This window comes from Nasonia vitripennis, chromosome 2, assembly GCF_009193385.2.
Source record: "Nasonia vitripennis strain AsymCx chromosome 2, Nvit_psr_1.1, whole genome shotgun sequence".
Lineage (NCBI taxonomy): Eukaryota > Metazoa > Arthropoda > Insecta > Hymenoptera > Pteromalidae > Nasonia > Nasonia vitripennis.
The window spans coordinates 30,505,336-30,531,887 of NC_045758.1; the positions used below are offsets into that span (position 1 = coordinate 30,505,336).

General features: G+C 44.9%; 1 protein-coding gene and 2 non-coding genes across 3 annotated transcripts in view; all 3 read right to left on the bottom strand.

Annotated features, from left to right (window-relative positions):
• The window catches only part of LOC100679073, a 78,752-nt gene that overhangs the window by 21,462 nt on the left and 30,738 nt on the right, over positions 1-26,552 (bottom strand). The gene's annotated exons all lie outside the window — the stretch shown is intronic.
• Positions 11,037-11,109, bottom strand: TRNAK-UUU. The gene has a single exon. It is a non-coding gene; the product is annotated as a tRNA-Lys (tRNA).
• On the bottom strand, positions 11,225-11,297 carry TRNAK-UUU. The gene has a single exon. It is a non-coding gene; the product is annotated as a tRNA-Lys (tRNA).

Here is a 26,552-nt window from a genome sequence, read left to right on the forward strand (position 1 = left end):
CACGTGTGCGTTATAGGTGCATTTAGCTCGCCGGCAGTCGTATATCTCGCCGCTGCACAGGGAGAGGGACGAGAGTTGCAAAATTAGCCGCTGATGCTCTCGGCTTCCTGATTCTCAGCTGTGTGTTGTACTGGTGGAATTAATATATGAGCGAGGCTCAAGTGGATTTTCGAAAAATATCGGAGTTGGCTAGACGAGCGAACAAAGTTTCGGAACATAGAGACGTTAAAAGTAGACGATGTGCAATCGCGCGCAGACCGCGCGATGAAGAGCGTTGGATTTCGTATACGAGTATTTCCACAAAGCCAAAGTTGTACAGAGAGTACTGTTTCTCTTTTGTATTTGCTCGGTTATCGCTGGGACTCGACTGATACGAGAGATAGCGGGATGATGACAATTGAGACTCCGCACATACCAAAGTGAAAATAGCCATTTTTAATCTCGATATCTGGGGAAATACAGGCGTCACGTGATTGAATTTTATCTGCCAGTGACGCAAATAAATTCAGAGTGAGAGATTGTGGCCGCGCGAAAAAATAATGCGAATTTTTACGAGCATAAAGAAAATCTCTATTATGCAGAAGCTCGTTATACAACCCGGAAAGTACGAGGGGGGAAAATCGACGGATTATTTCACATCTAAAAATACGACGACTCGCGAGAGAGGAAGAGCACGGAAAAACGTCAAGAGTATCGAAAATGATGTAATCGCGAGGGCGCGCGTCTTTATTTAAAGTGCAAGTGCATAAACGACGCATGACGGAAGCTCGCCCCACACAGACAGCACCGAAAGCTCAAGCTGCGGGTCCGAAATTGAACTAGCGAGAGAGTGAGAGAGAGAGAGAGAGAGAGAGAGAGAGAGAGAGAGAGAGAGGGGGAGAGAGGAACGTCATGCAGCAGCCGGTGGGGGATATCCCTCTCGTTCCCTCGGAGAGTATAGCACCTGATGCAACGGCTATTTCGGGGAAGCCAGAGGCCTACTAAAATCCGATATATCCCCGTATCGCGCGCGCGCGCATAGCGCTGCTTTCAATTGTCTCTTTCTCTCTCTCTGCAGCGGCAGCGTCGCGTTGTCTCGCGTAACCGAGCACTTCCACTCTCCGATATAGCCAGCCAGAGCGTCGAGACTATACGAAGCGACACGTGCCAAGACAAGAGCGTATACGCCGTTGCACACCTTTCTCTGTCTCAGTACGCAAGCACACGCTGATCTGCCGTTGCGAAATCGAGAATAAGAGGGAGAGAGAGGATGGCTGCGATGACGGTCCATATACGTACTTTTTTGCCTATCCGCGCGAGTACAGTAACATCGTCGCTCTTTTCGTCGACGAGAAACCAGCCCAGACGGGTATTTCGCGCGCGAGAGGGAGAGCTTTTTCTGGCGCGTCGATTTTCGAAAACTGACGCAACGACTATACCTCCCGCCACGTTTTCTCTCGCTAAAATTTCCATTCGCTCGTGGAAATCGTGCCTCGGAAAGGAGACCTCGAAGCCTTTTGTACTGATTCACTTCTGTAATTATACGAGAGAGATAAGAACGGAGCGAGTATTTTTTACAGGCTCACTCTCCAAGCATCGCCAAGCGCGTAGCACAATAACTCTTTCTGAAATCAGCGCAGAAAAATGCGAGAACCACATACACACACACACAGAGGAGAACTTCGCTCGCGAGATTTCGCAATTTATCGCGAACGTTCGCGCGTGTCCGCTGCTCATTAACGCGCCTTCTCTCTCTCCTCTGATAATTGATTGGACGGATTCGCAGCTGATCGATGGGCGGCATAAAGCAAGCCCGAGCGATGCCTTACGCCGATTACCCTGGCGAACACGCCCATCTCGCCGCACAATGCACACCGCGCGCGCTGCACATACACGCTTGAACAATGACATTTTTGCATGCACCGCTGAGCCCCCCCCCCCCTTCTCTCTCTCTCTCTATCTTTTTCTCATTGACTTTCATTATATTGCACCGCCGCGGCGGCTCTAACAAATTGCGGCTCGAAAATTACCCGCCGAGGAAAGCCATATGTTCTTTTTCAATTAATACCTGCGACGGTAGCATTATGTGCATTGAAACGGCGGAGAACTCTCTCGGCGGCTGTGTAAGAAATAAAAAGCTCGAGAGACTTAATGTCGCAATATATTGAATATATTGAATTACAAAATGTACATGCACCGCTTTGGACTGTGTAGGCGCGCTATCAAGGTGAATTGCCCGTCGTACTTTTACGCTCGTGCGTGTGTGTGCCAGAGACAACACAATTCGCAATTCGCATACTTATAACGATAAAGGCGTTGTTAATGAGTCGATCCTCGGCTGTATAGAGGGTACGCAAGCTACTTGGTATTCCGCGTAGCTTTTTGAGAAAACTACGCGGCAGTAGCGAGGCTATACCGACAGTACAATGCACACGGCTGCCGCAACAGGTTTTCTCTTCGATTTAAATTTATCGCGCGCAGCGAGCTTATGGAGTATTATAATATACAGTGGTCTACGCATATACAGTTCGAGATTTCAAAACGCGACTCTTGCGGCCGCCTGTGCGCGAAATGTACTTTTTACCGCTAAATTATGGCCTGTACCGCCGGGAAGAAGAGATGCCGTGTAATGAATGCGTTTTAAAATTCATTTTGCTACGATGTATCTCGAAACGATAAAGCCACACGTCATTGCCTGCAGTGCGAATTCGAGAAGAAGGAAAAATACACGACTGTAGCCCACAAGGATCGTCGGGAGAATATTAAAAGAGGAAGAAAAAGAAACATCGAGAAAAGCGATTACATCGCGGAATACAAGCCGCTCGACAGATAGCGTAGCATTGCGGGTAATTATACATCAGCGCGGTGAGATAGGGTTACGTAAGGGACTCTCCGGTCCGCAGAGGTTGGCACCCCTCGTTCTGACCTCAACTGCAGCAGCGACTCCCTCTCCTCTCTCTCTCTCTCTCTCTCTCTCTCTTAGGCTGCGTGTCCCTCTGGCTCTATACTCTTTGTCCATTCGCGAGGGGCCGCGCGAACATACACACATGCACACAAGAGCGAGCGAGAGAGAGAGAGAGAGAGAGAGAGAGAGAGAGAGAGAGAGAGAGAGAGAGAGAAAGACACAATGCGAATCGAGGACAGAGAGGGAGAGGGAAGATCGCGCGAGCGGTTGGACCGCTGGCACCAGGCGGTCTGCTCGAGTCACGAGTATAGCAGTCAGCCGGCTTTCTCTCTCTCTCTCTCTCGCTCGCTCGCTTACGGAATATGATTCCTGGCACACGAGCGCTCTGCACAGCACAGCAGCTCTCCTCGCCTTTTGCGTTACGTGCTCTATAGCTGCTGTTCGCAGGGTCTCTGTGCTATTTCGCGGAAGGGGAACGACACTTGGACCTACTCTGGCGTTAATAGGATTTTTCGAGCCAGTGTTTTTCGAGGCTGATGCGCGCGGGGCCGCTGTCGTCGACTCGCTGATTGACCGAACGTCGACGCGAGAGTAGAGCTTCTGGGCTTTGCCTCGGACGTACACGTTCCCTTCGATGTGTGCTGTGAACTTTCAGAGATGGATGAAGGCTTCCTCGGGTCAACGACTCCGAGAGAGAGAGAGAGAGAGAGAGAGAGAGAGAGAGAGAGAAAAAAAAGTGCGAGAGATGCTATAGGTATACACTGTACGTACAGCAGCCAATGGGGATTGATGCGAATATTGAGGAAAATTGAGGCTCTACTCTCCGACTCTTTTCGTGGAATTGTTTTTGCGGTTCTCTCCGTGTACTCGGTTTCTTGTAGAAGACGCGCGAACGATCGTATAATCAAAATTGCAAGCTCTACGGTTATGTTTTCAACTTTTGCGCTTGTACACATATCTCGTCGGGCGGAATTAATAGACACTTTTATTCCGCCGTTTTCCGATTCGGTTATATCCGGGCGCTTGCAATTTAAACGAAATCACGCGCTCGCATATGGATATTCGCTTATCTTCACGCGCAAAAATGTAGCTGTATGAGTCGGACGTGACAGCTGAAGGCTGTGCACGCGAAGGTTCGCCAGATAATCGGAAACTTATATTTTATATTTAAAACGGATTCTTTCTCGCGCTTGTTGTTTTGTACAATAAAAGCAGCATACGGACTTTTATTCGCTGCAGCGGAGAGATACGAGGAATACACGGCGTTATATAACGCGCGGATTATCGAAATAGCGAATCTCTCGCTTATAACAACGCGCTTATCGAGCGAGTCTCGAGTGAATAAACGCATGGGGAATAAATAAATAAACGCGCGCTCGTACGTGAAACGACGAGAAGTTTCGAAGCGAAAACTCGGTTTCGCAAAGCGACACTAAAACCGAACGGGCAGAGAGGAACCGCAGAGCGCAAACGCTTTACTCGACTTTTTTATAGATCGTAACCTCGTATAAAACCCGGCGAGATAACCCGAGCTCTCGGCGACGACTATGACGACGAGAGGGCCAATAAAACACTCTCTCGAATCGCTCTCCTACGCGCGTGTATCGCCTACTAAGTACGCTGTTATATTTTTGATCGGCGATATAACTCGACGGTACTGCCTCTCGCTCTTTACTGCCCGTTAAATTTAGCCGAATAAGACAGTTGAACATCGCGGGAGAACGAGCAGAGGGAGAGAGAAAGCATCGGATCTACGGCAATCGCGCGCTTGTAAATATCGGTTAACATAGAGCTCGAGTAGACTCGCGGATCAAAAGGAGGAAAATCTCGAGCCAGCTTTCCATATCTCTCTAGCTGCAGTTATATTCGCATTATTTTCGATATGCTGCAGCTCTTTCTCCTTTGCACAGCTTTCTTCGACCGTGTACTTTATCGCGTCTACTCGGGAAATAAGCATCAATTGTCTCTCCCCGCTCGTGTAAAAATAAGAGACAGAAACTCGCCGAGCAGTGTAAGCAGCTACCGCTAACGATAATTGCCGAGGTTTCCTGCATAATGCCGTAAAAGTTATTACGATTCCGAGCAGCGGTACACAGAGCTCCGCCGGCACATCAGCATAACTGCGGAAAAATGAGTCCGATCTACATCTCTCTCGTTGGTCCCAGTCCATATTAGGATCCATTAGCTCCAGACAAAGCGAAACCAGGCTGATCGTAAAACGAAGGAAGACAAAAAAACGCGGGGAAGGCTATAGCTCTTGGAAAGAGCCGCCCGTGACACGAGAGAAGCGCGGAGGCGAAAAGCCTGTGCGCGAGTAAGAGAGAGCCTTGAAGGATCCGCGCCAGCGAGAGAAAAAGGACAGGAAATATGCATAGAAAGACGGAGCTGTATACACGGCAACGAGGCAAGCGCGCGTGGAGAAGATCCCGTATCTTGCGGTATCGTTTCGCGTCACGTTTCTCGGGCACAGTTTCACGGGCCTGACCTCTGGCTTTGACCTCCTTCCATTGTTGTTTCTCTCTCGCTTCCTCCCACTTCGAAACTTCCATATCTCTCTCTCTCGTTTGCTCCACACTGATGGCAGAGACTGCAGCCGACGACTGGTCCAGGATGTTTCGCTGCATCGGGATCACCCGCTCATTCCCAATTCTTCATCACGCGTGACGCTGCTCTTAATGCCGACGAGATTTCCATTCGCTACACTGGATCGTAAACATATAGACGTCTCATTATGTCGTCGGTACATTTCGTGAACATCTGTCAGGAGATTTGCATTTTCTTAGCTCTCTCTCTCTCTCTCTCTCTCTCTCTCTCTCTCGCTCTCCCTCTCTCTCCCGTCAACGCTTGTGTGTCTTGTTTACTAATTAGGTGTTGCAGAAGTCTATATCGGAAAAGTACCGGCCCCGACGTCCGTGCGCACGCGGCGGGACACTAATTGCGGAAAACGAGAATCGTACACACACACAAAGGGTCTCTCGCTCTCCCATATCCGAGAGGTGAAAGCTGCAGCGCGTAACCCTTCGGCTTTCCAATTCGAAACCGCGTCGACTCTATGTACACACGTAAACAGCAGACGTGAACATCGTGGATAGTTTATATTCAAATGGCCCCCTCGGCGAGGCATTCTGAATTTTCGCGCGATCAAACAACTGAGATGGAAAACTAATGGAGTACCGGTATAAGGCCAAACGCTGCGTTAGTCGCAAGCGGTGAAAGCCGAATGCAAAGTACCGCGGGCTGCTTTTCGTTCGAGAAAAAATCGCTCCGCAAAAAGTTCTCGCGCGCGCGCGCGCAAAAGAAGTCTGTCGGAGTGCCGGCTACTACTTACTTCGTGAGCGGTGAAACCGCCTTACCTGATGTCTAATGCTCGAAGAGAAAAGACGTAAAATTAATGAGCAACGGGTCAATGCGAGGGAATTACGGCTGGATATAAAGCGCTATCGAGCAGCCGCGAAGTGGGACGTTAAATCGCTGCATTAGAATGGTAAACGCGCTGTTTTTACGATGTAGTCCGAGCGCGTAGGCTTTGTCCCACCTCGCTCCAGTTTCATCTGTCCCCACGCACGCACTCGACTTTTTCTCTCTCGACTCTTGCACTTTCCCTATGTACACCATCATCTCGATCCTCGAAGCTTCTCTCCACACCTCTTCTTTGCACTAGCTTCCTCGACTATCCGCGCACGTCTTCGCTCGTGGCGGAGAGCAAGAGAGAGGGAGAGACAATTATCGGCTTGTTACTCCGGCTCGAGAGAGTCTCTATTCACGTCACTTGACGCACTTAAAGAAATCAGAGTCGTTAAACGTCCGACGGCGTGCGTGACAAGTCGGCTCTCGTCGTTTTATATACTCCCGTGGAGAGAATCGAAGAAACGAGGTAGCCGACTACACGCGATTGATACCGGTGATAAGGATCGAATCGTGCTTGTGTGTATGAGGAGTACGCAGATAACAGTGTTGCCTGTGTAAACGATTGGTACCGGCAAAGTGAACAACCATAATGATGTTCACTGACTTTATTAACTGGATTGCACAAGAAGAAGTCCCAGTGTTCCTGCATAATCGAGCAATCAATGGGGGAAATAAAAATTCACGCGTTCTTTATGCTCATGAAAAGCGACACGGAATAGAAGAAACAATCGACGAAACTGAAAATGAACGTTCCTAACAACTTCCAGTTGGTTGAAGCAGGAATTCGAGATTCCGTATCATTGGCATCTGCTATAGCGAGGAATCACGCGCCACTTCCGATGGCCACGGCTCGTAAAGTGCAATTCGGGAGAAGGGATAGGACGCAGGTGTTGCCGGAAGTCGTTTGGTCGTGCGACGGAAACAGCACGTAAATCGGAGCAAGCCATTGCTGTGGCGCCCCGCTCGACTCTCTTCCTTTATCGCCCTGAATATACAAATCGCCCCTATCCGAACTCGTTAATCATCTGTCGAATTGAATTGCTCGGTAATTCTTTCCTTTGTCTTATCCTTCTATCTCCCTTTGTGTGAGCCTCGAAAAAAGTAACCTGATTTTCTTTGTAGGAATATAGTAAACTTTATCAAGTATTGTGCTTTTGCTGGAAAGAAAGAATCAAACTCGCTGGCAAGCCATTATCTTCTCATGCAAAGTACACACGTATGTTGTGCGATTATGCTAAGCTGAGGACGGCGCGTAAAAATAAACGAGTGCCCACGGGATCTAAAAATAGAACTTGTTTGCGCGAAGCTCGAAAACAAAGTTTTCTCATGTGTGTGTATGCGTGTATCGAGAACACCCTTAACTTCTCTAAATTCTACGAGAATACGTTTCTAAATAGAGGCTGCTCGTGGCCGAAATAAAAATGAAGTCACTTAGCCGAAAGCCAAGGCAAAAAACGTAGGCAAATTAAATATACATTGTGTATGTACCTCTGTCGAGGATATAAGCATTTACTCACGCAAGTCACATAAAACATATTCCTGTTTGCTTATGGTACTCTTAGGTAATTATCCAAACCACGAAGAAATTAGTGGCTAGCTTGTAATTCGACAAATCTCCGCTATAAAATGGCATAATTGTTTGTATAAATTCGTTTTAAGCACGAATAAATTGCAACATTCGCCATCAGAGGAGATCTGTATACGTGAGGTTGTACGAGTCTCTTTCTAAATTTAATGCTCAATTGCATTTGAATTTCCCGTTCTGATACCAGAAAAAGATTAACGATCAGACGCAAAAAAAGTAATAAAGAAAGTCTATATAACAGCGAATTCGCGAAATAGCATGCGGTCACGGAGAAGTTATACGTATTATACGTGCGGCTCTAGCGAGTCGAAGCTGCTGGTAGGCAGGCTAGCGAGCAAGCACTGGCAGGCAAGCGAATTTCCTCGGTTAGATCTCATCAGTGGGGAGTGTCTCTTCTAGGAAGCGCATAGGATGCATTTAAATGGCCACTCTCGTGTGCTCGAGCGAGCCGTAAGCCGCGAATCGAGAACAACCGTATAGTCGGATCACGATGTCGATAAACTCTTTGAGGGACGTCTTTGCATATAGAAACTGGCCATTCAACAGGCCGCTGTGCTTTTTTTACGCTCTCTACTGCACGACTTTTTTCACTCGTTCGCGCACATAATTACAATGTCTGCCCCCCGTACCTGTGGCAGCTTGAATTTTTATAATTATTGTTTTCCACTCATTAGCGTAACCGCGAGCGAAAAGTTTCACAGAAAGCTATAAGAACGGCAATTAATAGCACACTGTCAATTATGTTATAAAATTAGATGAGTAACGTCGAGCGTATGGAAATAACATGTAATCTAGGATGATTTCACGTCGTCCGAGAGCTTCAAACTTCTTGGACATCTTATCTGTTTTCTTTCAAAGAACAATTCAAATTTGATGGTTTCTTTGTTGGAAAATTTTATCATTGGAGTAACTGGATTTAAAACATAAATTATTTAAAAAGCATGCTATGACCTCTATATGTTGTAATCAAGTTGTTATAGCGATTCTAAATGCAGAACAATTAATTATTTACGTTATTTTCACTTTCTCCTTAGTTCCTAGCGGCTTCCATGCTTGACAACTAAAGTATTTCGAGATACAATTTTCATTACTTGCTCTGGTACTATGCCTCTTTTTAATGGAAGGACAAAGAGGGTATTTTGAACGCAAGGCGACCGCTATTAAAAGTTCCGTGCCTCCCTGCTGAGAAGAAATGTTAACCCCGTTACTCTTGACTCGTTTAACTTCCATTTGAATCCTGAGCACGTATATTATAATCGGTATCATATTACTAAATTACATTTGTAATTGCTTACAGCGAAAAAGTAACTTATTTTGATCGCTCAATTGATCTTCTTAAGTACCGCAAAAACATAATTTGTTTTTATTTTAAACTTGTACACTTTAAATTAAAGCTTTTTAATTTCCACGTTAGTTTTTTAAAGAATACCGATTTACTACATGATTTTTGATAACCATATTTATTTCTTTCTCTCTCTGCATATCCATGCAAAGTGCCAATCATTCCTTTCGATTTTTCTACATCAATGGCGTTGCTCTCTATAGATATTAAAGATAATACGTGTCGAGTGCGAGTTAGCTCGTCGGGTAATATTAAAAGACTTTACATCAGAATAATGGGAATACAAAAGCCCTGTATGGCATGAAAGGTCGACACAAGGAGGGAAAAAGTAGAGGCGAGAAAAATACGCACTAGAGCTAAAGGGGCAGCCGCCCAGAGAAAAGCACTGGCTGTCGCTAATAAATTGTTTGCAAGGTCGTCGAATAAGCGCGACAGCCGGCGAGTCTAAAAGTTCTTGCGGAGGGGCGCCAAGGAGCCGATACGTCGATACGACGAGACGCGCAAAGTGCACGATCATTGGCATCCGAGGGAGGCGCCAGTCATGCTGCTTTGCTTCCTCGGGGTTTACCAACTGCTTTGTAGCGTGTCAAGAACATAAAGAATGAAGAACTACCTACCGCAACAAAGTCAACAAATAGTAAAAATAATTGAACAACAAATCAGTATACATCTAATTAGCCTTTTAAAATAATAAAAATTCATGAAAGAGGAAGAGAAAAGTATATCAAATACTTTTTATTTAGCTGATGAAGGCTCTTACTCCGTAGTAACAGAACAGTGTGCGAAGGTAGCAAAGGTATTAAAAGGAACGGAAAATGCACAGTACAATAGCAAGAGCTATCAAAACGTCAAAGAAGCGACATTGACTTGGCAGTCCCGACACGTTTCTTGACAAGCACGTTTCAAAGGGTACATGCGAAGCACTCGCCTGGAAAAAAAGATCCCAGCATGTCCGGTAATTAAAAGTAACAGTATTTTTCTAATGAAGTGGACAAAACGTTACCTTCACCTTTCCAGTCAAGAAATTTAATAGAAGACAATGATTTATTTAGTTTATCTAATTCAATTGTTCATGATAGTAAGATTAATAACTCTTTTGCAAATCATTTAAACATGTATGACTTAACTAAAGTTCATTGCTTCTAAAATAAAAACGTAATATCTACTAATTTATAAATAAAATGTCTTCAATTTGTGTGACGCAAATGCCATCCTTACTCGTCTAGGCTTACCCTTGGGAAAATGTACTTCCGAGAATTTCCAATTTCCGGCGGCGCCTCCTAACGATTTACAAGAGTTTCATAGTTTCCCTCTACCTTACTTCCTCTAATTTCGCATATTAATATACAAGACTTATGCATCGTTTGAGGCGTTATTGACTTTGAAAATAAATGAAATGCATAGTATAGCAACATCAGCGTCTTACATACTTAAATTTATTGCTACTTTAAACTGCAAATAATTTTGTAGCAGAGTTAATTAAAAAATGTGGATGGATATGAAAAAGAAAAAATTATATTAAGTGACAAATATCAAGAAATCAACTTTCTTCCTGTTAGTAATCCTTATAAAGTAAAATAATGCATCTCCTGAATCAAGTTACGACTTGTTCTACAAATATTAAGCTTGAGTCAGCCGATTTCATTGAAATAACAACTTCTAACTATTCCACAGTTATGATAAAGAGAGAAGAAAGATTTGTATTACGCGGTTTTTGTTTGCGTCATAGCTCCTAAATGCCTCGGTCGATTTTTTTGCAACTTAATTTTCCTAAATGCTTGATCGTTAATGTTTTTAATGGCAATGGCAAAAAAACTCGCCCGAACAGGGACTCGAACCCTGGACCCTCAGATTAAAAGTCTGATGCTCTACCGACTGAGCTATCCGGGCGACTTGGGCTGTTCAAGGCAGAGCATCTACGGAATACCAGACTTCACTATACGGCCACAAAAAGGAGGGGAATGCTAGGTGAGTCCCCGAGCGCTGCTATCAAAAGCAAAAGAACCGCCCGAACAGGGACTTGAACCCTGGACCCTCAGATTAAAAGTCTGATGCTCTACCGACTGAGCTATCCGGGCCATGATTATAGAAATTTTTTTTTTTAATTTAGTGATAGAAGTCGGCTAAAACTGTAAAGATAACAAATGTAGTAATAGAAGTTATATAACTTGTACATTTATACAGTAATAGTCATACAAGGCAGAGAGATTGATAAGATATTGGTATAAATCTATTGTAGTACATGTTTCAATTACATATGTTCCATTTTTAAAACAAATGTTGACTGTCGAATGTAAACAATACACATCTGATGCTATGAAAAAAAAACATTAAAATATAGGAATGTTCCAGTGGTTTTTCTACAATTAGTCATATCAGTTGGTTAATTTGCTTGCCTAAGCTATCGCAAGTATGCATTTGCATTGTGCATATCTTGTATGTACCAATGAATCGCAAGAGAAAAATATAAAGCAACTTGAGGAACGCGATTAGCACTCTTAAAAGAAGCGATGACCGGATGTTTTGAAGCAGTTAATAAAGCATTTTGATTGCTTTAGAAACAAATATCCAGTCTGAATGTAGTTACGATTTTGAACTTCTAACCTCAAGAAAATTAAGCGCGAAGCACGCGTTGTATTTAGCTGGTGATGTAAAAACTGTGTAATTAAAAGTTGATCTCTTGTTACGCAACAAATTGCAATTTTGTAAGAAATTCCTTGCGCGACAATTTGTGTTTGCAGTTTATTCTAATTTTTATATTATAGTCCAAAATAAGTCCAAGTAAGCGTGAAGCATTTGCAATCAATTAATTTTCGATGAGTTTTTTAGCCCATTTTTCAGAAATTTTAGTGTAGTGTCTCCGTAAAATGCATTTTTTATGAGCAAACTAGAAACGCCATCAAGCATCTAGATACAAGTAATAATCAAACACACAAGATAAAGTGAGTATATATTAGTATTTGTCTGTCAGAAGCTACTGGTTAGATTTTTCGTACATCTGGCGATAACAGTTAGTTCAGTAATGGTTCGAGAGCCCCATCGAGTTTGGCAGAACAAGAATAAACACTTCTGAAATAGAAACCTTTGACCTGGATACGTTTATAAAGTTGACCAAAGAAAATTGAGATTTCAACATGATTGTTTCATTGAAAATGTTTTGGTAAGCACCAATGCAATAATATTGAGTATATAATAAATTATAGTATTTGAAACTGTTAAATCGAACAAAGACCGCATTTTTAACTAGGCACATGATAAAACTAGTAGATTACAACAGCATAACGATGAAATTGGGGATTATCATAAAAAAGTATAAGTTTGCTGTATAATTTTCGTACATGTAGTAGTTTAGTAATCAGAGTATATGAGATTCTCTGCGATTAGAATATTACTTCAGTTAGATTATACTAAACGGGCACATTGAGTCAAAATGAGCGAACTCTTGTTATCAGCGCGAAGCTGATAACAGCACGTAATGCCGTTTAAAAAATAATGCCTAGATAAATGAACTTTGTGTCTACGAAAATAGAATACACGATCTGTAAAACAATTCAAATTGTAAATAACGATTATCGAAAAGAAGTCGAAGTTAATTACAAATGTCAAATCTTAGTCTTTAAAAATGTAAATACTGAAATGTTAATACAGTAAGTAGATAATATATTTACGCATATAGATATATGCTTCAGTACCATGTACTTGCCAAAAATGTTTCTTACATCGCTATACAATCAGTAATCTGTAGATATTCGTATGCGTCTACGACATTAGTTTTTTTACTATCAAGATTTTACTGCATTCTTCTTTCTTTCTACAAGGACAAGCAGCGCAATTGGTGATAATGCATGCACTTTTAACTGACTCAATATTTACCCGCCGTGAAACTAATGTTTATTTATCACTGATATATTCAGCATCATTTTTAGTACTAAACGCTAAGTGATAATAATTTTAAAAAACAATTTACATCTGAAGAGAAAAGTATTGCAAAGATATCGATGATATATGATTGAATACATTTTTACCGAAAACTTAAAATTGAATTAATCTAATTCAAGTAATATAACAATTTACAAAATAAAAATAAGGAGTTTTCAAAGCAAGTTATTTCTTACACTATACAAGAAGGTACTGCACGTATGCGTAGAAGTCACAGTGTGCTAGGCTCGCGTGATTAACCAAGAAAATCCGATGATCGCGAGCGTACGTCGACCCATGTGTTTAAAAGCGTACGTGGAATAGAAGCCGAGTGGGCAGTATACCTATAAGAATTTGTGAAGCTAGAAAGCATCTGCTGGAACTTGGCCAAAACCCCCGATCACCAATATATGCCGAGCTGCTTTCGCATAGCATGCTCAGTACGAATAACAACCCATTTTTTAAGTTTTAACATGTATCGTATAAAAGATGTAAAATGTACAAGGTTGATTGAAAAGGTATCCTTGATTTGAAAGAAAAACAGTCTCATGCTAAATAAAAATGTACGAAGTGAGTTCATGATTTTGCAGCAAGGTTCTTAATAATGAAGGATTTGATATCAATACCTCATATTGCTTAGAAAGATGCGTTCTGTTAGAATCAAGTACTGGCTTAGCGTGTTTATGCAATTCAATCTTACTACATGTAATCGCAGATAATCTAACCGATGCGAATTTAATTCGTTCTTCGTCGTCATTAAAACAGTGGGATACCGCATCTCGCACTTGCAGCACTCGTCTCTAGCCACATGAAACTTGAGATGAAAAAGGGAAGAAGGAACACAAAAAAACAGTCGATTCACTAAGGATAACTGATTCCGCGGTCGTGAAAGCTACTCTCGCCTTGCTCCTGTCTATGCGGATGCGGTTCTTGATGCTCACGTGTCTTGTTCTTCAATTTGCGGTGCAAGGTTAAAAAAGATATCACTTGAAAAAAAATTCACGTTCATCAGAGCATCACGTTCGTATTATATTTCTTAATATAATAGAATAAAAACCGCGCTGAAGATACTTCCTTTTGAATCAAAATCATTACTGACGAGAAACCGTTAGACACATTGTTGTTTCTTTTCACGATGGACGATATTATGATCACTTTCCTCGGAGTGAACATTTTACGAAAATCAGTTTGGAATTGAATTGAAAGAACGAGTCACAACTTTTTGAAAACTTCATAATCTTCCTATCTCAGCTAGAGAAGAACGTACATCTCTTTACTGATAAAGCTTTGAGGCGAGATAAGTTGTCACCTAATACTATTTAATACAGCTTCATGGATTTGATTCTTATATTGTGTGTGATTATCTCGCTGAAGATTTGTCGTCAAAAGAAGTTCAGTCTTTACACGTGATACGTTTGTTGTACAGTAGCTTTGTTGTGCAATAACTACTTGGATTAGATTTCTTCTGAATAGCTTTTGCATACAAGGTATATCCCTGGAGTTCACACAGATAGTTTTATGATTGTTTGTTGTCCAATAGTTTGTTATATATAGCTCGTGTTGTTTTATCTTTGTCCGGTATGGTATAGTGGCTGATGCTCAGTCATTTGTCTCAGGTCAATGTAACCCTGGTAAAAAATGAATGCAGACACAGCTCCGACATGTCGGAATCAGCCAGTTTTTCTACTAGAGTTGATAATACAGTACATTGTACAACGAAGGAAGAAAATAAGCTATAAGGTGTTCACCGCACATCGGAGTCGAACACCCAATCTTTTTCTCCCTTCGTTGCAATCAAGCGTTTTTCAACAAAAGCATCGTATACGGTTTTCTTTTCTTTCAAGAGCTAAGTAAATAGCGTATCGTAGCACTATTTTTCTACTTCGCTTTTAAGTACATGTAAAGAAAGCTCATTCCATGCCTGTATTGAAAAACTAATGATATATTTGTCAAAGTAACGTAGTTATTCAAAAAACTACAAAAGCAGCTAGGTTAGTAAAGCTACAACTACGTCTACACTCTACAAGAAATCCCAGTCCAAGCACGTGCATCTTGTTCAACGAATTTCCCATTTTACTCTCCTACCTACCCTTCTTCGCCGCTCGTTTGCACATTCTCGCAAACAATTTCCAAGGATCCGGCAAAGTTACATAACTTTCTAGAGAGAAATACATCAAAGTAGAAGAGAAAAGTAGTGGCGCGACTAGTCAGACCTAGCTGCCAAGTCAACTTATGCCGACATTCTTAAAACGTCTGTTTGTTCCCCTGACAGTCGCGGCCCGTCGTTTTATCTGTCATCGCGATCATCCGCCGAGTATAGTCTAGCCTTTGTCGCGTTTCTTCTTCTTCAATTCGTCTCTCTCTCCCTCGCGCGTACACGGCTCTTTTAACGAGCAAGAATGAGTCGCTACGCCTACTTCCTAATTAACGCTTAACGCCAACACTAGGCATATAAGCGCGAAGGCAACGCGCGGGGATTTCAGATTCTCCCCCTGATGGTAGCTTCGCGCAGCACGATTTCACCGTTTAAGCCCGATCCTCGTGCGCGGCACGTGTAATTTCATAAACCAATGTGTTTTTTCTTTAATTGTTTCAAGTAGATAATTATGCGAGCCAGCTCTCGCGTACATTATTACAGCCGCATCGAGAGCGCTACTGCCGGCGAAGGGAAAATTGTACGTATTCCGGCATTGTTATACGCGAGATTTCTAATAGCCTTGTTATTCACTTCTCTCTTGCGCGTACTTAATGTATCCGAAACGAAACATGTTTGCGTTTCAATGCCTTCATTACACGCGATGCACGCGCACATCCTTGACTTTTGTTAGTTTTGCCCGGAGAAATTGATACCGCGTAATTTAAAACTAGAAAACGAAACGAGACGAAGACAATACCAGCGTCGCGACGGATCATCCGCAGACTTGTTTACTCGCTCTACCCGCTGTATCGATCGCGCAGTGCGTCCACCGCTGGACACGGTTTTCGATAGGAGTATTCGCCTGGAAAAGCAGAGTACCAGGCAGGGCTTTCGTAGTACAACCTTATCGAAGAGGCTGATGGGCTCTGACGCAATGCCTCCATTGTTATTATCGCGAGCTACGTGAAGTGTGTGTGCGTATATGCGATGGAAGAAATGGCATTTTGCAAGCCGAACACGTAGGCATCAAGAGTGCGCCGCCTCGTTGCTCAAGCGGCCGATGGGACGTCAAGATTCATTCGTCGCTCGTAGCTTGTTTACTATATGAAAAATCCTCGCCAGCTAGCCTATACATCCTCCTCTGTCTTCTCAGCTGCTTGGGATGGTGGATTTTGAAATGTTTACAACGCGAGGCGTGGCTCGCGCTCGATTACGGAATAAATTGTTCTCACTTTCCACGTTTTATCGCCGAGCTGTGCGCGCGCAGCGGAGCAAATATACTCGGATATACACGGGGCTTGAATAAATTACGTATTCTCTCGAGCGCGTGCATAAACCGCGAACTATGCGCCGCCGACTCGCAATGATTTATTTTTAGAATTTCAATGGAGAAAAAATTCTTCTCCTCTCGCGTCTCCTCTATACAGCAGCAGCTCGTTAGCGGGATTTATTTACGACGACGTTTTGTTTATTTAGAACGATGGCCGTTCACTGCGTGTCATCGAACTCAACTTGTTCGCACGAGAGGTGCGTACGCATTATACAGTGCCCCTACGGTCACTGTACTGTAGACACCGATCTAACCGACCACGACAGTTTCTAAAAATCCGAGTCCCTAAAAGCCGTCACCTTGGATCTCGCAAAGTCTCAATTTCATTATTCGAGTCGATCCGACGAAAACATCCGCCGAAAATTCGCAACAAACAAGCCGGCCTACTCTCCACACAGCGCGGCGGTAGAATTCCACTCTCTTTCGGATGGCGAAATTCTCACCGAGAGCGAATCGAATTAGCTGTGCGGCCGCGCGCAGGTATGCGATATAAAAAGACAACAGCGGGCCGGAAACTTGGTCCTCGAGGGCACGAGGGCTTCCCGCCTCGCGTGTCAACCTGCGAGCGCTCGCGATTCTCTGTTATAAGCCCACCGAGCGTAAAGATAGATAAAGGATCTCGCATGATCATTGCCTGATTATACATGCTAATCGCGTCGCGGTTCCGGATTCGCTCGCGCTGTAATTGACTCGCGCATGCCCACGGGCGAATTTCTCTCTCTCTCTCTCTCTCTCTCTCTCTCATTGTCCCGTTCTTTTCTCCTTCAAAGCGATAGATACGTCCGCGTATAAAGCCCGCGCTATCGGATATATCGCGCGGTGTTGAAGTGTGTTTTATTACAGCGAGAGAGAAGAGGAGGAATCGATGCAAGCGCGCGAGCAAACGGAGAAATAGAGACGCGGCGCACCTCTTTGTCGCGCGAGCGCGAAACGTCTGCGCGCGCAAATATTTGCCGATGGAATTGTGTATACACGGCTTTATTGGCAGCCCGCTGAGGAAGACACTCTCTCTATCTCTCTCTGCTCGTCGCGCGCGAACGGCATATTACACCTCAAGGCAGCTTAGACCTCTTATATACACACGCGCATGCGTAGGCGCGGGCAATTGTTCGCTCGCTGTGTTTCTTTTTCTCTCTCTCTCTCGGAGCCGAAAGTCGAGGCGTGATTTTTTATCTCCTCATAACAGAACACACACGCGCGCGGGCGGCACTGGAGAGGACGTGGACACACGAGCCGCACGTGCATGTAGGACGGTGTATCACGCGCGGAGTTCGTGACGCCGCGCGAGCTCTCTCTCTCTCTCTCTCTCTCTCTCTCTCTCTCTCTCTCTCTCTCTCTCTCTCTGTGCTGTGGTACTTTGAGGTTATAAAAAAGGAGGTAAATAGAGGCGACTTAACGCCGCCGCCGCCTTCGAGTCTACTGATGCCGACGCAAAGGAGATTCTTATATTGTGTCTTTTTGGAGCAGCCGGCTCGTGTGAGCTTCGCGTTTTCGATGGACGCCACGCGCGGCTCTCGAAGGTCGTAGTTCACTTTGTTTTTCTTTCGCGGCTCGAATAAGTAGTAGTGTATGTGTGTGTCGATTCGACCCAGAAAAAAAAAACAGAGCTTCAAAGTTTTATCGAATTTACGGCGGGCAATAATATAACGATAAGGAGAGAGGAGCAGCCGATCTTCTTCGCTGAAGTATACACGGTCCTGACAAACAAGTCGCGCAGCGCGTTATTGCAGCAGCGTATTATTAGAATTTTCCGAGTCCGAGTGGCATCACCAAGTTGGATTCGCTCTTACACTCCAAGTAGAGCGAAGATTATCCAACAGCGGCGCAGTGCACACGCGAGTTAAAACGCAGAATTAGTAAATCACGCCAAAATTAGAGTGTGCCCGCATAGCACCGCTCTCTCGCAAGCGAGCGAGTAAAAGACAAAGGAATTTTCGCGACGCAGCCCCAGTTATTTACATTTTACGGCTTGTACCGCGTATTTATGACCCCTCGTAAATTTCGACGCTTTAAACGCGCGGCAGCGGCAACTCGGCGACTATATTTGTATTATTATATGGGCGAGTGTTTTTTTTTCGCGCGCAAGCGCAGGTAAATTACGAGCTCGTGCGAAAAGCGGCGTTGATTACGGGATATATGCGCGCGCTATGGTCGTCGCGCGTTAACGCTCTTAATTAAGGCCAAACCCAGCGGAGGAGAAAAGCGCCGGTGTAAACACGTGCTGTATGTCGTACACTGTTGTACACTCGACGTGTGCGTGTGTGCGAGGAGTTATAGAGAGAGAATCGACGAGCTTTTCGCATTAGGCGTTCGTAAATATAGCCGCGATGATAATTAGCGACGCGAGAGTGAGAGATCAGCCAAAAGGGACGACTCTGCGTAAACAAGTAAGAGGTGCTCTTTCATTGGGGGATAATTAACCGCAAGCTCGCAGTCGCAGTTCGATAAACACTTTATTTCGGCGCGCTGGTGGTGTGCTGCGCGCGAACTGCAGTACCTACGCGCTAAAAATACCGAGGGGAACACGCGAGAGAGAGAGAGAGAGAGAGTCGCGCTCGGCATCCAAATTGTTCCTCTAAAATAAACACGGGAAACACCTGGCACCTCCTGGCCCGCGTGTAGCCTCTCACGTAGAAATAGTACGACGCTCGGGCCTACTATGACAACCTGACTGAGAGAGAGAGAGTATTCGATGGAGCAGAGCTGTCGCTTTCGATAAACTGGAGCACGCCAGCGATATTTCACCCTCTGATATTTTCGTTCGCTGCTCGTAAAGCGACGGGGAATTCGTTGGTGCGCTATAGCTGTTTGTCTCGCGAATCATTCGAAACGATCGTTTAGAAAATCGAGCCCTAATTTCAATCTAGCTCCAAAGTCACATTACGAATGCATATCCCATCGATAAACGTCCATCCATCCCCCAGTAAACAAGTCTCCGAAATCCACGCAGAGCCAACCCACGCGGCGGGCGTCGATTGAAAAAAACGAGAATCCGCTCTCGGGTAATTGCTTCCGCATCATCCCTCCAAATTACGGTTCTCCCCCTCGCGACGTTCCGGGCATATTACCGGATAAATCGGCCCCTCCTATCTCTCTCCGACTATATAGGTGTCGAAAGGATCCTCTCGATTTCATCAGCGCGTTTACAGCGCAAAGGGCGCCCTCTAGGCCGTTATTATTATCACCGCCATCGTCGTTGGATTCAGGGACGCCTCTGTGGCGAACATCTGAATTTTGGCGCCAGCGCTAGTGAGAGGAGAGTTGTCGTGTGGTTATATGTCGCGCATAGCCTTGAAGACACGCGTCTGCCGAGAGCGATAATTCGTCGACGCGGATGATGATCAATAAGGAATCTGGCGTTGAGCCAGTCGCTCTTCGACGTGCGCGAGAGGCTTCTTTTTTTTCTCCAACGAGCTTCGCTTATTTTAATACACTGGGTGACGCGAGTTGCTTCCCTTTGTCTCGCGGTTTTTCTTCCGATCGGCTCTTCATGCGAAAAACTTGCCGGCGTCGATCGGTATATCGGTATATTAGCGCGGAGGATCTTGTTGTTCTAAAATACGTTACACGCTCCGATTCGCCGTATTTGGCCGTTATCCTGCGGTGACTTCATTGCGCAACACATACCGATCTTCTCGAGCTCAGCGCGAAAATCGAGGGAAACGGTAGAAAAAGAGCAAACTGTATAGCGATGAAAAAAACGGATCAAAGCTCCGTCAACCGCATACAGCTGCGGTTAATTAAAGTAATTGATTGTCGCGTGTGCGCTGCGAGAGAGAAAAAAATCGGTATTTACCCGGCAGATAAGCGGGAAAAATTATCGACATATCCTCGCGCGCTGTGTATAATGAATTGTTTCAGTTAGCGAGTATTAATTTTGTTTATCTCCGGCAGGTCACTCCTCGCCACCCGTAACTGATGAGTTTATTGCAAACAAATGCCTTTTTCCTCGTATATACACACTGCATCAGCTGAGAGCGAGAGATCGGCGATGTTTCCGATCGCGCGCGAGTCTGTTTATTTTCAGCTATTCATCACGTACATCACCACGATACACGACTCGAGTCATTATGTAATTCGTTGCATAAGCGCACGTCGTCTCTCTAAAATACGCGAGAACAAAGTGCTACATTATAATAATTACACGCAGGATGCGAGATCGTTCGATCGCATCGACAAAGAGATCTCGTTCGCCGAAACGTGACGCGATCATCGTCCCGGGAATATACAGGGCACAATTGAGTGATTGATATTTTTTTAACGCGCTGGATTAGCAGCGCCTCTAAATGTGTACCCTCTTCCATTACTCGCGCGAGCGTTATTTTTAGCGCGAGCGTCGCACGTCGAGAGCGAAAAAAAGAATCGATCGATGTAGATCGGAACCGATGAAAAATCTCACGTTCGCCAAAGATGTGTAAACAGAAAGCGCGATCGGCTTCTAATCGCGAATTTCCCTGGCATCCCGCCATCACTCGACGTCTATGAAAAACTAGTCGTTGCCATACGCGCTACTGTGCAAAAACGCGCACGCGCCGCACACACTGTATGCTCCAGTATATCTCGCTCTCTAATATATCAGCTCAAAAAAGCTCGTTCTCATATAGTCCCACAGTAGCAGCTGCAGTAGAGCGATTAGAATTCCAGTTGCATAATTACGCGCTATATCGGCTCTCGTAATATACGTATAACTTCTGCCGATAGTGAGTTTATAAACAGAAGTCGAAAAATCCGTTCCTCGATCGTCGCGGGGGGTAATTAATTTAGATTACACCTCGCGGGAACGTATCACGGATTTTATTGTTTGGCTCTCGGTGTATCAATAGAATCTCTCGCTTATGCGAGCAATTAAATCCGAAGAATGGACGAGAACTTCCCACACGACTTTACACTTGTACACTGATATATTTCTTTTTTTTTCGAAGAATATAGGTATACCTATACCAGACGCCGATGATATGATGACGAGGATTATGGTCGCGAACTTACGTTCCCAGAATTGTATGCAGCTGTGCGATTCTAAGCCAAAATAAGTCGCGAGACGCAGCTATTGTGAAAGCTTTCTACTCTATTTTCCCCGGCGGTTATTATCAACAAACAACGCGATACAGAGCACCTCTTACACGTGCGCGCTTAACTATACATTAGCCAGCTAAACAACAAAACGAGAGTGAAAGCATCTTCTTTGCAGCTGCCAAACGCATATAAAAATAAGACGCCTTCCGCACTATACACATCGTCTACGATTCAACCAGTAAGCTTCTGGTAAGCAGTCTGCTCTGCTTGATTTCTCGCAACTCGACGCCGAGCTAATCGGGAAGCGCAGTATGCAGCGGCACGTGTACTATCTACAGGATACACCTCGCGTACACACATACGTCCTATGGTTGTCCGTACGCGCGTATATACACACAAGAGGGCGAGATACGACGATAGCGACGGCGAAAAGCGTCCGAGGCAGACTCATCGCAGACCGCGGCGACTACTATACTCTATGCACGCGCGAATATGCTAACGGCCCTCGTACTCGCTGCATTGTGCGCTTTCGAGCCGAGGAAGGAGTATGTAGAGGTAATATGCGCATCGTGCGCAGGGAGCGAATTTATGCGGAGATGCGTTGCATAAGCGGCCGCTGCTGCTGGTAAACACTGCACGGGGAAGTATTATACGCTACTGTGAGCACGGGGTGGATGAGTGATGAAGTCGGAGAGTTATAGTGTGTTATGCATTCGGGGGATTCGGAATATTGATGATCGAGTGCTGCTGGTGGAGGCGTAGACTCTTTTTACGCTATTTGATATTGGATTTTCGCCTCGCGGTGTGACTGATGGAATATAATTAATAATGCATGACACGACGACACTCTTTTATCGACTCTTATATACGACGCGACGAATCGCGGATGTAACGAGAATCTTTATAACGGTTCTGACTACGTCGAAACTCGAAGACGAGACTATGAGTACTTTTTTTCAGATGTAAATCGTATACGAATAGCATTAAAAGCCAGCGGGATCCTTGAGCTGCTAATTTTTATCCTATTCATACATCCCGGAGAATTCTTCATTCGATATACTACTGGTAATCCATCACGTATACGTTATAACAAACTCTCCCCAATAAACAAAAAGAGCGGCTACACCACCGAAATCGAAAAGAGCGAGCTACACACACACACACACACGTAATAAGTATAACATATAAGCGAGCGCTTGAATGTTCCGGAGAGGCGAATCTGGCTAGCTAGCGAGATCGTGCTCTCGAAGTATAAACGTTCCAATTATAGGAATAAACGCTCAGGGGGGGGGGGGGGAAGTACACATCGTCGATCGATGCCGCGGAATTCAAATCAGCACTCGCGAGTTATGCTTCTTTTTCTCGAATTCGATCGAGAAAGACGTATAAGACGACTTCTATACACGCTCTTATCCGTTTATCGCGCTTCGGACGTATTTATCAATTAGCCGAACTTCGAGTTGCGTAACCGAGCGTAAGAGGTGTGTGTGTGTGCCAACGAAGATTCGACTTTTATCGGGCTTCCTACTCGCTTTTTTCGATCTCTCTCTCGTGTGTGTTTCTTATTTTCTCGGCCAAGGTCAGCCCGATGTCGGACGTAAACGCTCTACACACAGCTGCGTGCGCGGATATAAATACGGCGTTTTTACGCGCGCTTATGACAGCTTTCGCGGGCGCGCGCGAGCGATGATCTTTATCGCGCGGCCATTAGAGAGGGAAACGGGTTGTACGCTCGAAATTCGTGTTGTGTACAAGTGTGCGCGAATACCGTTAACACGCTGTATACGGCTATTATGTGATGGAAGTAAAAAGCGGCGAGGGTGACTCCGTATCGTCGGAGAGAGAAGCAGTGCGGTTTTTTGCTCATCGCTAATTAGTCGAGCTGTCGTGTCATCATTATCGTCCTCTACGCGAGCGTCGGCACGTATATCCCCTGTCTCGATGAATAACGAACGGCGATGCGCGATAAATCGGTCATGTATTTTTTATTTTCTTTTTTTCTTTCTTTCCGAGAATCCCGGGACATTTTCGGCGATTATTTTTAGAATCATAACGCTGTTGTTCGCCTGCCTCGTATACCGACGCAATTTAGACCAAGAGTTGAGACTCCGGCGGCTTATCGAATTTAAATTGGCGACAATAGATTTTCGCGGGGAGAGGGACGCGCGTGTCTGGCTAAATGAACGGATGTGGGAGCGCTGCTCATGAATAGTCAACGATGACGATTATATAGCCTAAGAGAGAGAGAGAGAGAGAGAGAGAGAGAGAGAGAGAGAGAGAGAGAGAGAGAGAGGGACAGAGAGAGAGAGAGAGATGAACAACTGGTGCTCTCTCGGAGAGAACCAGTTTTTTGTGTCTCTTTTTTTTCGCTCAAACGATCTTCCAACAGATCTGACGAGGCTCTTCAAGATGGATGGCTTGGAGTGCATATCTCTCGCGCTTATTAGTCATCCGCGTGTCTCTGGTAAATTTCAGAGCTGCCAGATTTTTACAAACACACACACACACACACCCACAGTTCATTATCTCTGTCTCTCTCGCTCGAAGCGCGCAACGAAGATGTAACCGAGAGTTGATGTGTAAGTCTTAGCGAAGAAGGTGATTTTCTGAAAACTAGCGGCCCGAGAGCATACGTAAACAATGCAAAGCAGAGATTACGCGACGAATGAAGTCAGAGAGACTCGTCGCGCGATAATCGTTAGACGGACATATACGTGTTCACTTCTATACACTGCGGCAGCTGCATTTTGGCGTAGATGATGTGTGTGCGTGTGTAGAGCACGTGAAAAGTCCGGAGAGAGAGAGAAAGAGAAGCACCGATAATACGCGGGCGTTTGACCTCGCTATCGCCGCTGGACTACAATTCATTCGATGACGCGCGTCTGTGTATCCATGTGTTAACGATCGCCAGATTCCCTCCGTCGGTGTGCGATGACAGAAAAAATCTAGTTTCCAGTTCGATCCGCGCAATAAGCAGCGCAATTAAAAATTTTAATGCTTCGCGCTTTGCGAAACTCCGTTACGTAAGCCGGCATATTAGCAGAAGTAAACAAAGGTTATTGAAACCAAAACTTCTCTGGGCGCTCGCGCAGCGTTGTAACATCATGTGACTCGGAAATGTGTGTCAATAGATCGCAAAAAGTGAACCTACATATCGCGGCATCTTCGCGTGTTTTGTTTCGCTGCTTCCCCCCATCGAGACGCGCTACTATACCAACGAATACACATCGGGGAGTATAGAGAGTGTAGTACCCGAGCTGAAATAATTGGCCGGTCGCGGAGCTATTGTCAATAAGGTCGCGATACGGACGAAGCGTCTTATCTACCCCGACGCTGTTACGTTTTCGGCACTTGCACTACTTTTACTCACGCGTACGCGTTCAATAAATCGCCGAAGGACGCGGCGCGCGATAAGGAGACAACGAGCCTTTCATCTCTCGACTCTGCTGTATCTATGTGCGCCATTTTTTTTTCTCTCAAAGACGCCTCTCGCTTTTAATTTATTCCTTATATTCTTTCATCACTGGCGCGTTCCATGTCGAGCCCGACGCGCTGCATCGTACACACAATAGCGCGTCTCGGTCTTAATTTTTTTCTCCTTTGCTTTTTTCCGCCTCTCTTGCTTCTATCCCCTCTATACCCTAGGGATTCCCGCAAAGACGCCGCGGGTATGTTGGAAATTACTCATTTCGCTCCTGATTTTAATAAACCGCGCTTCTGCTTTACATTCCTCTTTGTGCACTGTGTATGTGCCTTTTTTCATCGTCGCTCCTCTCTCGTAATTGAAACGCCCTTCTGTCTCTGGAATTTCGACAATTTCTCTCCGAAATGTTAATAAATAAAAAAAAAACTTGTTTACAGCCGAGAGCCTCGCGGTTCAAGGGAGTTCGCGGCGTTATGCGTTTTTTGCTCGCGTAATAAAATCGGGACAGGTTATATGCGTTACACGCGGTCGCTAAAAATGCGAGAGAAGTTTTCGAAAAATTACGGAACGCGCGACTTATCTCGTGCATAGCCGTCGTTCTACAAATATGTATTATGTATGTGTGTACGAAGTGAAAAGCTAGGCTCCGTAAACACGAGTTCTATTTCCAGCTGTTGATGAATCCGAGCGTGTGCACACTCTCGCAAGGTCAACGAGATTAAGAAGGAGAAAAAAAGAGAAAGAGTGTGCGAGCGATTCTTATCTCGACGGCGCGGTATTGTGCGATCGCGGCGAGAGAAAAGTGTATCATCCGCTGATCTATCGGTCTGATTCGCTATCCGGAACTATAAGTTCAATAAAGATCATCGGCGACTTTCTTGACGTTAGCTCTTTTGTGTTTTTGCAGCGAAAAGCCAAAAGACACACGCATCGTCGAGTACACATGGGAGTCGTTTCTCTCCCTCATCAGCAGCCGCCGACTTTTATCGCAGCTAGTCGAAACAAACAATAGTATCATAGCATGAAACGGATAGCGCGTATCGGACTGTGTGGCGCGAGCATGCGACAACGCTCTTTTTTTTTTCTATGCTTGCACAGAGAGCCGGTTGTCGCGCGGCCCCTTTTGCTGTTCTGCGTTTGCTCGACTGATATTATTCACTGCGATATAATTATTTTACGACGAGACATCGAAAAAAGCAGCGATTACTACAATAGCCAACACATCGTACGTAAATCTCGAAGAGAATTTCCGAAAACCCGTTCATCCTTCAACTTTCCTTTCCGTACAACTACCCAGAAGCGCTATTACGAGTTACAGCGTGTCTTACCAGGCCAAACGAACGAAAATAGTCTCCGCTCTCTCTCTCTCTCTCTCTCTCTCTCTCTCTCTCTCTCTCTCTCTCTCTCTCTCTCTCTCTCTTGCGCGCTGCTGCAGTATTACAGCCCCCAAGAAAAATATATCAATGATATTGGCCTAGTGTGGCAACTGAAACTAATAGCGCCTGCTCAAA